The 17,098-nt window shown below is 42.7% G+C and overlaps 1 pseudogene; it reads right to left on the reverse strand.

Annotated features, from left to right (window-relative positions):
- Window positions 1-13,072: 13,072 nt before the first annotated feature.
- On the reverse strand, window positions 13,073-13,819 carry LOC119520688 (annotated as a pseudogene).
- Between the last annotated feature and the right edge of the window lie 3,279 nt (window positions 13,820-17,098).

Consider the following 17,098-nt stretch of genomic DNA (forward strand, 5'->3'; position numbering starts at 1 on the left):
ACCCAGGCCAGGGAGTTCAGGCAGCAGGTTCAGATGAGTGGAGGGAGCACAAGCGACACCTTCACCTGGGCCATGCCCAGACCTGTCCACCTACAGACTCATGGCTGTTAAAATAGAAGCTGTGGTTTTCACCTTTCTCAGCTGTGAAATCCATGCTCTCCAGGGACTGATGTTTCTATTAATAATACTTATAAATTCTTTTATCTAGTATTACAGGCAGAAGAACTTGCTTTATGGAAGTAATACTTGTTGATTAGACTTACGGGCTCATGATTATTCTGTTGTCCCTCATTTTCAGTAATATTCCAAATCAGCCTATTGAATCCTAAATTATTATAAGGGCATTTTCCCTTAACATGAAGTTATTTCTTCCACTTTTATTAGAAACTTAACTAAAAAAATGAAAAAACATTCTGATGGCTTACAACTAAGGATCTGGGTTCAAAGGTATTCATTTTATGTCTTTAACTTGATAACTGATTATATATTTTTCTACATGAAATGTGTTAATACAAAATCTTTTTTCTAAAATAATTTATGTGAACCCCTGTGAAGCATGCCAGAAGCTTCCCTCTGCCCCTAAGTGCCCTCAAAGCCCCTTTCTCTGTGCAGAATGAGCCACTCTGCAGTCATGTAGACCCTCTTGCTTGAAACTTGGTTCAAGGCCCTTCTCACTTGAGAAGTCTCCTTGCCTGCTGTGGCTGTACTGCTCCTTGTTCCTTAGGCCATTTCAGTTTCACATGGTTTGAGAGTGAACCTTTCTATAGGCTGGGACTGGGCATTCCCTCCACTCCCATTGATCATGCACTTCTCTGAAGGTGGCCAGATCTGTCTCCAGCTGTTGCCTATACAGTGCCTTGGGTGCAGTTCTGAGAACACACCACCAGCCAGTATTATGCTATTGTCTGTCATATTTGTCTTTACTCTTTCATATTTTTAAGGTGAGTAAAACTTGATCAAAACTCAAGTCTTAAACCCTGGGCCTGTTTGGGTCTTTATTTAGGAAAGAAACACAAGCTCATTCGAAGTGATGTTTGAGTCACGATGGGGTTCTGCAAAAGCCACTCAGAGTTGCACCATTTTACTTTGCTTCTCTCTTGTCTTCTTAGTTTTTCCTTGAAGCAGCTGCTGAATAATTAGTCATTGTATTAGTTAGGGTTCTCTAGGGAGACAGAATCAATGAGAGATGTAACAAACTGTCAACTCCAAGGAAGATGTCCGATGAGCTCCTTGGGAAATGAACCAACTTCAACGAACTCCTCAGGAAACAAACTGGCAACTTCGACGAACTCCTCAGGAAATGAACTGGGATTTTCGACGAATGTGCTCGATGAACTCCTCAGGAAACAAACCGGCAACTTCGATGAGCTCCCCAGGAAATGCTTCACTGGGCAGCCAAAGAAGAAGTGAAGATTCTCTAACCGTCCAGCTTATTAGCCTCCAATTGATCACCGGGACCAAATCCAGCCAATTGCATTCTCTCATTGTGGAAGGCACGCCCCTTGATGAGTCATCAGTCAGCTGCAGTCAATTGACTGATGATCCAACAAACCAGCCTGTTGGTTTATTAACCAGCTTCAAATATCCTCACTGCAATCGTCAGGCCAGTGCCTGCTTGACCAGACAGCTGGGTCACCTAGCCAAGTTGACACATGAACCCAACCATCACAGTCCACCCCTTGTCAACTTGGCAGTTGTGCACATCACCTAAAACCATACCTTCAAAGTGAACGTTGCAGCTTATGCCATATGATAAGGGGACAAGACAGAGAAGAAAGCAAAGATATTTGCTTTACAGACAAATACAAACATAATCATAACAAAACGAGGAGGAAATATTCATGTCTTCCTAGTCCTCGTTTCTGTAAGTGGTCACATGGCCATAGTTCATATCTATCATGACCTTCTTCCACTACCCATTCCATGTTCCTTTTACCCTCAGCAAGCACTTCAGCTGGCCGTGGTTCTTTGCCTGGTGGGGTGACCCAAACCTTCATTCCTGAAGTTTCTTGACCATTGGTAGTTCTGCCTGGATTGGGTTGTTGCAGTTTTCCATTTACTTGAATCACGGGGCATGGTAGTACTAAGAGACAACCTAGGGGATCTCCTGTATTCCAGGAAAACTCTTCTTTACTTCCATTGTGTAGTTGCAGTGCTATTTCCCCTTGATAGTCAGGATCAATCACCCCAGCCAGTACAGTAATCCCCTTACTTGCTTGTTGATTCAGAGGCATAAGAAGCCCAAAGTGGCCAGGTGGCAGTCTTAACTTCCAGTTCAATGGAATTATTGTTGCATTTCCTGGTGGAAGCACTCCTCCTTTTGGAACCAAGACCTGTAGACCAGCAGAGTTTAAACTTGCAGGGACAGGAAGCAAAAATTTCCCTAGTGGATCACTAGGAGTGATAGTGAGTGGTGCCACTCCTGTTTCCAGCCCTTGGTTCCTGGACCCATGGATCCTGGCTATGGGAGAAACAGCACCATAGAGGGGATGCTGATTCAGAGCATACACAGCCTCCTGGAGAACACTGCCCCAACCCTGCAAGGTATTGCCACCTAGTTGGCACCATAATTGAGTCTTCAATAGGCCATTCCACCGTTCTATCAACCCAGCTGCCTCTGGATGATGGGGAACATGGTAAGACCACAGAATTCCATGAGCATGTGCCCATTCCCCGACTTAATTTGCTGTGAAGTGGGTTCCTTGGTCTGAAGCAATGCTGTGTGGAATACCATGATGGTGGATGAGGCATTCTGCAAGTCCATGGATTTTAGTTTTGGCAGAAGCATGTCATGCAAGGAAGGCAAACCCATATCTGGAGTATGTGTCTATTCCAGTAAGAACAAATCGCTGCCCTTCCCATGATGGAAGTGGTCCAATGTAATCAACCTGCCACCAGGTACCAGGCTGATCACCCCGAGGAATGGTGCCATATCGGGGACTGAGTGTGGGTCTCTGCTGCTGGCAGATTGGACACTCAGCAGTGGCTGTGGCCAGGTCAGCCTTGGTGAGTGGAAGTCCATGTTGCTGAAACCATGCATAACCTCCATCCCTACCACCATGACCACTTTGTTCATGAGCCCATTGGGCAATGACAGGAGTTGCTGAGGAAAGAGGCTGATTGGTATCCACCAAATGGGTCATTTTACCCACTTGGTTATTAAAACCTTCTTCTGCTGAAGTCACCCTCTGGTGAGCATTCACATGGGACACAAATATCTTCATGTTGTTTGCCCACTCAGAAAGGTCTATCCACATACCCCTTCCCCAGATTTCTTTGTCACCAGTCTTCCAATTATGTTCCTTCCAAGTCCCTGACCATCCAGCCAAACCATTAGCAACAGTCCAGGAATCAGTATACAGATGCACCTCTGGCCAGTTCTCCTTCCAAGCAAAGTGAACAACCAGGTGCACTGCTCAAAGTTCTGCCCACTGGGAGGATTTCCCCTCACCACTGTACTTCAGGGACATCCCAGAAAGGGGCTGCAGTGCTGCAGCTGTCCACTTTCAGGTGGTGCCTGCATATCGTGCAGAACCATCTGTAAACCAGGCCTGAGTCTTCTCTTCCTCAGTCAATCGACTGTAAGGAACTCCCCAAGATGCCATAGCTATGGGCTGGGAAAGAGAAGGTAAGGTGGAAGAACTGGGGGCCATGGGCATTTGGGCCACTTCCTCATGTAACTTACTTGTACCTTCAGGACCTGCTCAAGCTCTATCTCATATATACCATTTCCATTTTATGATGGAGTGCTGCTGTGCATGCCCAACTTTATGGCTTGGTGGGTCAGACAACACCCAGCTCATGATAGGTAACTCAGGTCTCATGGTAACTTGGTGGCACATCATTAAGCGTTCTGTCTCTACTAAGGCCCAGTAGCAGGCCAACAGCTGTTTCTCAAATGGAGAGTAGTTATCTGCAGAGGATGGTAAAGCTGTACTCCAAAATCCTAAGGGCCTGCATTGTGATTCTCCTATAGGAGCCTGCCAAAGGCTCCAAACAGCATCTCTATTTGCCACTGACACTTCCAGCACCATTGGGTCAGCTGGATCATATGGTCCAAGTGGCAGAGCAGCTTGCACAGCAGCCTGGACCTGTTGCAGAGCCTCATCTTGCTCCAGTCCCCACTCAAAACTAGAAGCTTTCTAGTCACTCAGTAAATGGGCCAGAGTAGCACACCTAAACGAGGAATATGTTGTCTCCAAAACCCAAAGAGGCCAACTAAGTGTTGTACCTCTTTTGTGGTTGTAGGAGGGGCCAGATGCAGCAGCTTATCCTTCACCTTAGAAGGAATATCTTGACAGGACCCACACCAATGGACACCTAGAAATTTTACTGAGGTGGAAGGCCCCTGTATTTTTGTTGGATTTATCTCCCATCCTCAGCCGCACAAATACGTCACTAACAAATCTAGAGTAGTTGCTACTTCTTGCTCGCTAGGTCCAATCAACGTGATATCATCAGTATAATGGACCAGTGTGATGTCTTGTGGGAGGGAGAAATGATCAAGATCCCTGTGGACAATATTATGACATAGGGCTGGAGAGTTGATATAACCCTGAGGTAGCACAGTGAATGTAAACTGCTGGCCTTGCCAGCTGAATGCAAACTGTTTCTGGTGGTCCTTACTGATGGCAGTTGAGAAAAATGCATTTACCAGCTCAGTAGCTGCATACCAGGTACCAGGGGATGTGCTGATTTTCTCAAGCAATGATACCACATCTGGAACAGCAGCTGCAATTGGAGTCACCACTTGGTTAAGCTTATGATAATCCACAGTCATCCTCCAAGACCCATCTGTTTTCTGCACAGGCCAAATAGGAGAGTTGAATGGGGATGTGGTGGGAATCACCACCTCTGCATCCTTCAAGTCCTTAAGAGTGGCATTAATCTCTGCAACCCCTCCAGGTATCCGGTATTGCTTCTGGTTCACTATTTTGCTAGGCAGGGGCAGTTCTAGTGGCTTCCACTTGGCCTTTCCCACCATAATAGCCCTCACTCCAGGAGTCAGGGAACCAATGTGAGGATTCTGCCAGTTGCTGAGTATGTCTATTCCAATTATGCATTCTGGCACTGGGGAAATAACCACAGAATGGGTCTGGAGACCCACTGGACCCACTGTGAGATGGACCTGAGCTAAAATTCCATCAATCACCTGACCTCCATAAGCTTCAACTCTGACTGGTGGACCAGAGTGACATTTTGGGTCTCCAGGAATTAATGTCACTTCTGACCCAGTGTCTAATAATCCATGAAATATCTGATCATTTCCTTTTCCCCAGTGCAGTCACCCTGGTAAAAGGCCGTAGGTCCCCCTGGGGAAGGCTGGGAGGAAGATTAACAGTATAAATTTTTGGCAGTGTAACAGGGTCCTTCCCCAAGTGTACCCGGCCTTCTCTTCATTCAAGGGGCTCTGGATCTGTAAACTGTCTCAAGTCTGGGAATTGATTAAGGGGCCATGAATCTCTGTTTTTGTAATTCAAGGGAGACTTTTGTTCACGTGACGTAGAATTCTTCTGCTTATATAGTTCAAACAAGAATTTAGTCAATTGCCCATCTATTTTACTACTTGGTACTCCGTGATCCACTAGCCAATGCCATAAGTCTCTGTGAGTCATATTATTTTGATTGTTGCTTTGAGCCTGTTTTCCATTATGGTAGCCATGCCCACCTTGTCTGTGGTGATTAACTGCAGCCACTTGGCTTCTGGTGACTCAGGACCTGATTATCCCCATTGTGTTTAAGGATTCCAGCTCAGTGACAGCAGTTCCTACAGTAATATCTGACCTACAGAGAAGGGCAACTACAGAGCTCTTCAGGGATGATGGAGCTAGTCTCACAAATTTATTCCTTACAGTCCTGGTAAAAGGTGTGTCCTCTGGACATTCCAGGGCTGTGAGAGCAGGTCTTCCATGATAAATCCACTCTAACATTCCAATCTCTCTAAGCCTTTGAATCCCCTCCTCCACATTGTACCAGGGCAGTTCTGGCATTTCAACCTCTGGTAATGCCAGCCACCTTTTGATCCATGTTTCAGCCAGCCACCCAAACAAACTGTTAACACCCTTTCTAACCCCTTGAGCTGCAACATTGAATGCAGAATCTCTGCTTAGTTGGCCCATATCAGTAAATTCAGCCTGATTCAACCTTATATTCCTTCCACCATTATCCCACACTCTTAATATCCATTCCCACACATATTGCCCTGGTTTCTGTCTGTATAAGTTGGAAAACTCATACAGTTCTTTTGGAGAATAGTGTAACTCCTCATGGGTCACACTTTCTACCTCACCCTTTGGGGCTTGTTGGGACTTGAGCCTAGTTATAGGTCTTGAAGCAAGAACTAGTGGTGGGGGTGGGTCATGAAAAGAGTTAGAATTATCTCTCAAGCCATTCACCTCAGGACATTCTGTTGCATTTTCATCTCTTAAAACAGGATTAATCTCTCCAGACAAAGGAGTGAGGGCTGCTTCCTCAGGAGAGGTGATTACAGGATTAGCAGGCACTGAAGGGTTAATCTCCTTAGGTGAGGGTTGGGTGGCAGGCTCCTTAGGGCAGACTGGATGTAGAGAAGCTGTTTCCCCAGGACAGCCCTCTACAGGTAAATCTAACAATGACCCAGCTGAATGCAGGGTTCCAATGTCCTCACTGTCATTATTATCAATCCATATGTCCCCATCCCAAGTTTCTGGATCCCATTCTTTTCCAATCAATGCCTTTACTTTAACAGCAGACACCCTGAGAGGTTGAGATTTTAGTTTACATTGTAAATGTGCTACTCGCACAATGACAGACTGTCTGATTTTCAGAAACTTCCAGTCTGCGGGCACAGGAAATAAGAGTTTCTTTCAGGGCACACATGGAAACCTTTACATCTGTCATACAGGGTTCAAGTTTTGAATTTGAAGCCTTTAGCTCATCCCTTTCTCTTACAACTGTATCCAAAGTATCTAAGAGCAGCCAGCCAACATCATTATACCTCTTAATACTGCAAAACTCCGTGAAAGTGTCAAAAACACTGTCACCCAGAGCCTTGCTTTGTACTAGAGTATGATTAGGAGAATCAAATGGTGCTATTTTGCATATTTCCTTTGCCAACTCATGACATGGACTGTCAGTGCCCTCTTGATTATTGGAAATAGAGTCATTAGTGTCTCTGAATCTAATCAGAATAGAAAACAAATTTTAAAAGCCCATTTTAAGATTCTGTTTCTCAAGAACCACTCCTGGTACCAAGTTGTATTAGTTAGGGTTCTCTAGGGAGACAGAATCAATGAGAGATGTAACAAACTGTCAACTCCAAGGAAGATGTCTGTTGAACTCCTTGGGAAATGAACCAGCAACTTCCACGAACTCCTCAGGAAATGAACTGGGATTTTCGATGAATGTGCTCAATGAACTCCTCAGGAAACGAACTGGCAACTTCGACGAGCTCCCCAGGAAATGCTTCACTGAGCAGCCGAAGAAGAAGTGAAGGTTCTCTAACCATCCGGCTTATAAGCCTTCAACTGATCACCGGGACCAAATCCAGCCAATTGCATTCTCTCATTGTGGAAGGCACGCTCCTTGATGAGTCATCAGTCAGCTGCATTCAATTGACACGATCCAACAAACCAGCCTGTTGGTTTATTAACCAGCCTCAACTATCCTCACAGCAATCGTCAGGCCAGTGCCCGCTTGACCAGACAGCTGGGTCACCTAGCCAAGTTGACACATGAACCCAACCATCACAGTCATAGTTACATTTGAAGTTGTTCTTTCAGGACACATGCCATTCTTTCTGAACATTTTAAATTGTTATGTGTTATACCTCATCAAGTGTAGCATCTTTTACTTTGCCAGATAAACTGAATTTCCTCCCTTTTATCTGGTGGAAAAATGACAGAAACTCTAATATTTGAAACATAGAGCTGTTCCTTATATACTGAAAATGAGATGTGATAACCTGGTAAATAACAGAGAGACTTTTTGGAGATTGCAAAAGATATTTATTTATTTATGACATGTCATTTGTGCTCTTGATTAACCTCCCTGCTCTTTCAATTTAATCACAATTAACAAATACTTATTGAGTGCTTCCAGCAGGCTTCCCACCAGCTTCCTGGTTCTTGACCCCAGATGGTTCAGAGCTGCAGCCCTGCTGGCAGAGGACTGGCTGTGTGAGGGAATCAGGCCCCACTGGGGGTTTGATTTTAGAAAACCCCCAACCACACACACACAGCAGCCCTACAGAGCACAGAAGCCTCTCTAAAGGCTCCAGCCACCTTGTAGACCCAGTGCCTTCTCTCCTACAGACCAGAAACCCTAGACCAGGGAAGTTAGCATCTGCTCAGGTGAGCTTGCTCAGGGCAGGAAGGCAGTGAGGATAGTGCTCTTCTCACTAGTTCTGGTGTTATTTACAGGGATAAAAATCCTCTGGGAGGCTAATAAGGGATGAAGATGCTCCTGGGGCAGTGGGGTGCAGCACAGAGGGGCTGGTGGGGAGTGGGGAGTGGGGAGCTTGTCTTGCTAGTCACACCTCTATGTTGACTGCAGTGGATCAGCCCCTCACCTTGGCTGAGCCTTGGTCTTTTAATCTTTTTTTTTGCTCACTCAAGAAATACTTATTGAGTACCAGCAATGTGTCAGGTGCCCCACTGAGCAGAAGTTCTAGAGGAAAATACCTGAGAGAGAGAGGGTAATGCACTATCACCCAAGAGAAGAGAGAACCTCATGCTGATTGATGCTTTCTCAGGAGGAACAAAATGTTTTAATGTTAGTATAAGTCAAACATAATTATGGGGGTAAGACTGCTCAAGAGAAATACCACAAACATTCCAAATTCTCCTGGATATGACTTTGAATTTTCAACTGATGAGGATATGTGTTTTCTCCCTTCCATGGATGTAGGTACAGTAATTTAGAGTTGAAAATCAGTACATTTGGTGTGTATATATGTGAGTGTGTATGTGTGTGTGTGTGTGTGTGTGTGAAAGAGACATGGAGAAAGAGTGAAAGAAGCTGACTGTGTCCAATGCATATTTGCCAAAAAAATGTCTCTCCTGTGATTTAGGCAAGGTAGTACTTTCAGGATATAGGTGTGAAACCTGGACAGAATGAGACATGGTTGAGTCTCCCTCTAGCCAGCTAGCTTAAGCCTTTGTGGTCTCTTGTAAGTGACTCATTTTCCTTTTGCATGCTCTTCTGAACACACTCTGCCTACAATTGATTGTTACATCTAAAAGGAAACAAAACATGTGATCTGGGCACAGGCTGCATATTGATTTAATTGACTTCATAATTCTATTAATGTTCATTCTCTTTAAGTCCTGTAATTTGGGACCAAGTCACAACCTTCCCTCTCCCTTCCAATGCAGTTATTACAGGTAGCAGCAGTTACATGTTTAGTTAAAGTGAACAAAATATTTTCAGTCTCAGAAACTATAGAAGATCTTATTTGTAACTCTAGGTTAACTCTGTTTCATAGAAAATATTAAGAAGAAATGGCTGTGAACTAGATGAAAAGTTTAATTTTAAATTACTTCACTTTAATTGTTTCTATTGCTTTTATTGTAGGCTGTCTCCAAAATCTTTTTGGAAGTAGGCTGAGTATATGCATCAGTATCTTTTAAGTTACCCAGAAAACAAATTTATAAAGAATAAAGACCTTGAACTCTGGATCTGTGATTTGCTTGTTCTTAACGATGCTGTGTTATAGAGGCCTTACTAATCCTCTGTGATTAACTGTGGAAAATTTTGCTTTGAACTTTGTGACAGCTTAGATCATGACACAGTGAAAACCAAAAAAAAAAAAAAAAAAAAAAAGCCTACAACTCCATAGTATTGAACTTTTTTTAAAAATTTTTATTGGGATTCTTCAGATACCATACAATTATCCAAAGATACAAAGTGTACAATCAGTTGCCCCTGGTAACCTCATACAGCTGTGCATCCATCACCACACTTAATTTTTGTTCAATTTTTAGAAACTTTCATTACTCCAGACAAGAAATAAAGTGAAAAATGTAAAAAGAAAGAAAAAAAGAAAAGGAAAGGAAACTCGAATCCTCCCATATCACTACATAACCCCCCTCAATTGTTGACTCATATTGTTGGTATAGTACATTTGTTACAGTTTATGAAAGAATGTTGAAATACTACTAACTGTAGTATATAGTTTGCAATAGGTATATATTTTTCCCTACATGCCCCTTTATTATTAACTTCTAGTTGTATTGTCATACATTTGTTCTGGTTCATGGAAGAGTTTTCTAATATTTTTGCAGTTAATCATGGACATTGCCTATCATAGGATTCAGTTTTATACATCCCTATCTTTTGACCTCCAACTTTCTTTCTGGTGACATACATGCCTCTGAGCTTCCCCTTTCCACCTCATTCATGTGCCATTCAACAGTTAGTTATTCTCACATCTTGCTACCAACACCTCCATTCATTTCCAAACATTTAAGTTCATCCTAGTTGAACATTCTGCACATACTAAGCAACCACTCCCCATTCTTAAGCCTCATCCTATATCTTTTTACCTTTTATTTCATGTCTATGAGTTTACATATTATAATTAGTTCTTATCAGTGAGACCCTGCAATATTTGTCCTTATGTGTCTGGCTTATTTCACTCAGTATATTCCCCTTGAGGTTTTGTCATCAACCCATATTTTTAAGATGGTTTTGTTCACATACCACACATTCCATCCTAAGCAAACAATCAATGGTTCTCTGTATGGTCACTTATATATGTGTTCACCACCTTCACCACTCTCTATATAAGGGCATCTACATTTCTTCCATGAGGCAGGAGGGAGAGTCAAAGAAGGTAGAGAGGCAAAAGAAAGAGGAAAAAAATGACAGCTAGGAAGTAGCAGAAGGAAAAGTAACCTTAAATCAAAGTAGAGTAAAGGATCAGACAATACCACCAATGTCAAGTGTATAACATACCTCCCCCCTCCCCCCTTATCTTCATTTACCTTGGTATATCACCTTTGTTACATTAAAGGAAGCATAATACATTGATTCTGTTACTTACAGTCTCCAGTTTACATTGATTGCATCCCTCCCCCAATACCTCACCATTTTTAACACCTTGCAAAGTTGACATTTGCTTGTTCTCCCTCATAAAAGAACATATTTGTACATTTTATCATAACTGTTGAACACTTGAGATTTCACCAAGTTACACAGTCCCATTCTTTATCTTTCTTCCTTTCTTCTGGTGTCTCACATGCTCCCAACCTTCCTCTTTCAACTGCTTTCATACTTATCTTTGTTCAGTGTACTTACACTGCTGTGCTACCATCTACCAGAATTGTGTTCCAAACCACACACTCCTGTCTTCTCCTATCACTCTGTAATGCTCCCTTTAGTATTTCCTGTAGGACAGGTATCTTGTTCACAGTCTCTCATTGTCTATCTGTCAGAAAATATTTTGAGCTCTCCCTCATATTTGAAGGACAGCTTTGCTGGATATAGGATTCTTGGTTGGTGGTTTTTCTCTCAGTATCTTAAATGTATCACACCACTTCCTTCTTGCCTCCATGGTTTCTGCTGAGAGATCCACACATAGTCTTATTAAGCTTCCTTTGTATGTGATGGATTGCTTTTCTCTTGCTGCTTTCAGGATTTTCTCTTTGTCTTTGACATTTGATAATCTGATTATTAAGTGTCTTGGCATAGGCCTATTCAGATCTGTTCTGTTTGGAGTATGCTGTTCTTCTTGGATCTGTAATTTTATGTCTTTCATAAGAGATGGGAAATTTTCATTATTTCCTCTATTATTGCCTCTGCCCCTTTTCACTTCTCTTCTCCTTCTGGGACACCAATGATACATACATTCTTGTCCTTTGTTTCACCTTTAAGTCCCCAGAGACATTGGTGATATTTTGTCATTCTTTTCTCCATCTGCTCCTTTGCGTGTAGGCTTTCAGATGTTTTGTTCTCCAGTTCTTGAGTGTTTTCTTCTGTGTCTTGAGATCTGCTGTTGTAAGTTTCCATTGTGTCTTTCATCTCTTGTGTTGTGCCTTTCATTTCCATAGATTCTACTAGTTGTTTTTTTGAACTTTTAATTTCTGCCTTATGTATGCCCAGTGTTTTCTTTAGAGCCTCTATCTCTTTTTGAAATATTCTCTAAACTTTTTGAATTGATTTAGTATTAGTTGTTTTAATTCTTGTATCTCAATTGAAGTATACATTTGTTCCTTTGACTGAGCCATAGCTTCATTTTTCTTAGTGTAGGTTGTAGTTTTCTGTTGTCTAGGCATCTGAACTCCTAGGCCACCCCAATCAGGTTTTCCCAGATGAGAACAGGCTTAGGTCACAGAAGGAGGTAATATTCAGTATCTGGTTTCCCTGATAGTTTTTCTTAGAGGATTGATACAGCTGTGCTTTTCTGTCTGCCAGGTGCACCTTTCTGCCTGTCACTGCCTGTGTAAGAGGATGTGGCCTGTGGCTCTCCTCCCCCAGGCTTTGGTGTCTGGTTCTGACAAGGTGGGCAGTAGAGCTGGGCCCCTCCCTTTCCTCTTGGGAAGCTCTGCCCCCTCCAGAGAGGTCAACCACATATCAATAAGCTCTTTGTTTCTCTGACTCGGCTGATCAAAGTGTTTTGATTTTAATATGTCTAAGGCTGTCTTTACTGCAAAGTGCTGCAGGCTGAAAATGGCTGAGGTTTTCTCCACAGAGAAATAAAGGGACAGAAAAGCTCCCAGGTTCACCCATCAGCCAGAGAGGGCACCTGATCCTCTGGGCTCCCCATCCTGAGATGGATATTTTCCCCAACTCTCCCAAGGTCAATTGTCACCAAAAGCCTCTATCTGCTTGTTGAGAATTTGCTGTTTTGGGCAGTTAACATTAAAACCCCAGTTGAAGCTGGGCTGAGAGAATGCTGCTGTCTAGCACCACAAGGCTTCCATGAGGGAGGGGCTCTCAGCTCTTGGCTCTTAACATGAGTCCACAGTTTTACTTACAGATTTTATAATGTGTTCTCAGGCATTCCTCCCAATTCAGGTTGGTGGATGATGAGTGGAGAGTTATGTTTGTCTCCCTGGAGTTATTCAAGGTTATATACTAGTTTTTTGGTCATTTATGTATTGTTCCAGAGGGGACTAACGTCTTCCACCCCTCTCTGTGCTGCCATCTTAACTCCTCCCCTCCTATTTTCATTTCTTTTTGCAGAGGTGTTCTTGGTTAGTGGTAAGTTGCATTTGCTTTTCTGTTTACCTTTGGTTGTTCACACAAGTGTGGGCCATGAACAACCTGGCTGTGAGGAATGGCCATTTTCTCCCATGTTCCCATATTTGGTTTAAAAACCTCTTTTCTGAGCCAGGGTTTGGTGAGCACTGCAGGCAGAAGTGGGCCAGGAATGGGACTTTCTCCTTCTGTCTGGGTTGTGGTTGTAGTACCCAGGACCTAGGTGGTGGCCTGGCTGGGATCTCCTGGTGCCACTGTGGCCAGTTGTGAGGCCCCACCCACCCTCCCCACTCTGCTTGTGCTGCTGGTGCTGCTGGTGTTGGAGGAGGTGGCTGGGCAGCTGCCCTGCAGAGTGGCCACACCTTCACATTTTGCCGCTTCTTTGGTGCTGCCTGAGGAATGGCCTAGCCTTGGCAAGGCTGCAGTTGGGCAAAGGTGCTGGAGCACAGGGCTGAGGCATCAGACAGGGACCATCTCCCCCTAGGAAGTGAGGGAGAAAGAGGGTTGGGGATTGTGCCTGGGGGGCTGGAATCTGGGTGAAAGGTGGTGGGGGCCTGCTAACCTTCAGGAAAGCCCTGAAGTAGCTGTAAGGGGAAAACCTGGCAGTGCATGGGGGCCACCCAGGACTAGCACCTCCCATTGCAAAATGGACAGGAAGGTCATAAGGCTAAGAGAAAAGTGGCTCAGCAGGAAGGAGAGAGTGAGAGAGTGAAACCAGCGATCACCTGGTGGTGGCAGTGGTGGCTGCTGCTAAGAGAGAAGCAGGGATGTGCTCACAGGCAAAGGGGACTGGTGGTTTGATGGGCTGAGCCCTCTACTACAGGACTTGCCTTTGGGAAGACTGTCGCTGCAAAGGAGAGGCTAGGCCTGCCTATAATTGTGCCTGAGTCTTCTCCTGAATGCTTCTTTGTTGCTCAGATGTGGCCCTCTCTAGCTAAGCCAACTTGGCAGGTGAAATCAATGCTCTCCCCCATACATGGAATCTGACACCCAGGGGAGTAAACCTCCCTGGCAACATGGAACATGACTCCCAGGGAGGAATCTAGAACCAGCATCATGGGATGGAGAATGTTTTCTTGACCAAAAGGGGTATGTGAAAGGAAATGAAATAAGCTTCAGTGGCAGAGAGATTGCAAAAGGAGCCAAGAGTTCACTCTGCTGGGCACTCTTATGCACAATATAGACAACCCCTTTTAGGTTCTAATGAATGGGAATAGCTAGCAGTAAATACATGAAACTATCAAACTACAACCCAGAACCCATGAATCTCGAAGACAGTTGTATAAAAATGTAGCTTATGAGGGGTAACAATGTGATTGGGAAAGCCATATGGACCACACTCCCCTTTGTCCAGTGTATGGATGGATGAGTAGAAAAATGGGGGCAAAAAAAAAGTAGAGAGAAGCAGGGACCATGGCTCTGGTGGTGGCAGTACAGCAAATTCCATGTATTTTTTTAATTTAATAAATTTTATTTTAAAATAAATTCAATCTTACAGGAAGAGTTGCATAAACATTTGAAACCCATACATAGAACTCCATCATACCCCAACTCCCCTCCCCCAATACCCCAATCCACCACCTTTAACATCCTGTCACACCACCATTTCTTTCTTTCCCTCACTCTCTCCTTCCCTCCCTCTCTCCCTATCATCCATCATCTATTGCTCCATCCTCTGAATATACGAGAGCAAGCTGCACACATCTTTGAAGAAACAATATAACTCACATATACCTTTCCCATGTACAAGAACATTCTTTTATGCAATCTCATTAAGTACAGCTAAGAAGTTCAAGAAATTCATCATTGATACAAAGCTTACATTCTATATTTCCTTTTTTTGTGTGTGTGTGTCCCATCTGTGTCCCTTTAGGCCTCCTCTCCTCATCCTGAGATCCCATCCAGGATCATCCTTGGCATTTAATTGTCATCTATTTAGACTTTTTTCAATTGTGGAAACACATATACAGCCTAAATCTTCCCATTCCACACCCTCCCTAGCATTCCAATGGGATTAATCACATTTAGAATATTACAATGCTATCACCTTCCCACCATCCATTTCTAGAAGTTTCCCTTCACCCCAAACAGAAAACCTACTCTCATTTAACTCCCCATTGCCCCTTCCCCCACTTCTTGGAACCCCTACTCTACTTTTCATCTCTATGGTCATAGTCTCTGAAACTTTCTTTGTGTTTATTGTGGGGCTTAAATTTAAGATCTTAAATCTATAAGAATCTTATTTTTCTTTGATACCAACTTAACTTCACTATGACACATAAACTATGTTCCTATACTCCATCATTCCCCCACCTTTCTGTAGTTCTTGTCAAAAATTACATATTTTACATTGAGTCCAAAACCAAATTTATAATTATATTTTATATATATTAGATTCTGTAGGAAGTAAATAGTGGAGTTACAAATCAACAATACAGCAGTATTGGTATTTATATTTACCATGTGATATTTACTGGAAATCTCTATTTCTTCATGTGGTTTCAGTCAATTGTTTAGTGTCTCTTCCTTTCAGCCTGCTCAACTCCCTTTAGCATTTCTTATAGGACTGATCTATTAGTGATGAAGTCCCTCAGCTTTTGATTATCTGGGAATGCTTTTATCTCTCCCTCATTTTTATCCTCCAGATATTTGTGAATTCTCCAAGTCTCTGATGGTTATTGACTTCTATTTGTATTCCACTGTGGTCAGAGAATGTCCTTTGAACAAATTCATTTTTTTAAATTTATTGAGGCTTGTTTTTATGTCCCAGCATACAGTCCATTCTGGAGAAAGATCTGTGATCACTAGAGAAGAATGTGACAGACATATATGGGATGTAATATTCTATATATGTCTGTTAAAATTTTCTGTATCTCTCCTTTCTTTGTTTCTCTGTCAGTAGGGCTCCCTTTAGTATCTGAAGTAGGGCAGGTCTTTTATTAGCAAAATCTTTCAACATTTGTTTGTGAAAAATTTAAGTGCTCCCTCAAATTGAGGGAGAGTTTTGCTGGATAAAGTATTGGTTGGAAATTTTTCTCTCTCAGAATTTTAAATATGTCATGCCACTGCCTTCTTGCCTCCAGGGTGGCCACTGAGTAGTCACTACTTGGTCTTATGTTGTTTCCTTTGTATGTGGTGAATTTCTTTTCTCTTTCTGCTTTCAGAACTTGTTCCTTCTCTTCAGTATTTGACAGTCTGCTAAGAATATGTCTTGGAGTGGGTTTATTTGGCTTTATTCTATTTGGAGTTTGCTGGGCATTTATGCTTTGTGTATTTATATTGTGTGGAAGGTTTGGTAAGTTTTCACCAAAAATTTCTTTGAATACTCTTTCTAGACCTTTACCCTTCCCCCCTTCTGGGACACCAATGAGTCTTAAATTTGGATGTTTTATTTTATCTATCATATCCCTGAGATCCATTTGAATTTTTCCATTTTTCCCCATTCTTTCTTTTGTTATTTCATTTTCTGTTCTGTGGTCCTTGAGGAGTCTGAGTTGTTGTTCAACTCCCTCTGAGTTTGTATTATGAGTATCCATAGGCTTTAATTTGGCCTACAGTTTCTTTAATTTCCATAAGATCTTCTATTTTTTATTTACTCTTGCAATTTCTTCTTTATTCTCTTCTAGGTTCTTCTTTATGTCTTTTATATCCTGTGCCATGCTCTTATTCATGTCCTTTGTATCCTGTGCCATGCTCTCATTGCCTGTCTGTAGTTCTTTGATTAATTGTGCCATGTACTGTGTGTCTTCTGATCTTTTGATTTGGGTGTTTGGGTTTGGGTTCTCCATATCATCTGGTTTTATCATATGCTTTAAGATTTTCTGTTGTTTTTGGCCCCTTGACATTTGCTTTACTTGATCTCTATTATGTCAGAACTGCAGCTTGGTGGTGCACACTTTCTCTATCTAACCAGCAGATG

Source organism: Choloepus didactylus, chromosome 26 (assembly GCF_015220235.1).
Source record: "Choloepus didactylus isolate mChoDid1 chromosome 26, mChoDid1.pri, whole genome shotgun sequence".
NCBI classification, from domain to species: Eukaryota; Metazoa; Chordata; class Mammalia; order Pilosa; family Megalonychidae; genus Choloepus; species Choloepus didactylus.